Genomic DNA, 891 nt, shown 5'->3' on the forward strand with positions numbered 1-891 from the left:
AAACCAGCTTACCGAATGAATCCGGAGGAGTCTAAGGAGTTAGAAAAGCAAGTGCGCGACTTGATGGACAAAGGGTACATCAGAGAGAGCCTTAGCCCGTGTGCTGTACCAGTTCTCTTGGTACCAAAGAAGGATGGCACATGGAGGATGTGTGTAGACTGCCGAGCAATCAACAACATCACCATCAAATACCGACATCCTATTCCGAGGCTAGACGACATGTTAGACGAGCTAAGTGGTGCAATCATCTTCTCTAAAATTGACTTGCGAAGCGGCTATCACCAAGTCCGAATGAGAGAAGGCGACGAGTGGAAGACCGCATTCAAGACCAAGCAAGGTCTCTATGAATGGCTCGTTATGCCCTTCGGGCTAACCAATGCACCAAGCACCTTCATGCGATTGATGAACCAGGTTCTAAGGTCATTTATTGGTAAATTTGTTGTTGTCTACTTTGATGACATACTTATTTACAGTAAATACTATTCTGATCATACTAAGCACTTAGAGTTAATTCTGAAAACGCTTCGGAAGGAAGGCCTTTATGCTAACCTAAAGAAGTGCTCATTTTGTACTGACAAGTGTGTGTTCTTAGGTTTTGTAGTGAGTAAAAATGGCCTACAGGTAGATGAAGAAAAGATCAAGGCGATCCGTGAATGGCCTACTCCAACATCCATTGGACATGTTCGCAGTTTTCATGGACTAGCAAGCTTCTACAGGAGGTTTGTCAGAGACTTCAGCACAGTGGCTGCACCAATGACTGCTGTAATCAAGAAAAATGTACCATTCTCATGGGGAGAAGCCCAAGAACAGTCATTCAACACGCTGAAAGAGAGGCTCACACAAGCACCAGTTTTAGCACTTCCAGATTTTGAAGTTATGTTTGAAGTGGAG

The sequence above is a fragment of the Capsella rubella genome, unplaced genomic scaffold (genome assembly GCF_000375325.1).
Source record: "Capsella rubella cultivar Monte Gargano unplaced genomic scaffold, Caprub1_0 scaffold_4, whole genome shotgun sequence".
In the NCBI taxonomy this organism is placed as follows: Eukaryota; Viridiplantae; Streptophyta; class Magnoliopsida; order Brassicales; family Brassicaceae; genus Capsella; species Capsella rubella.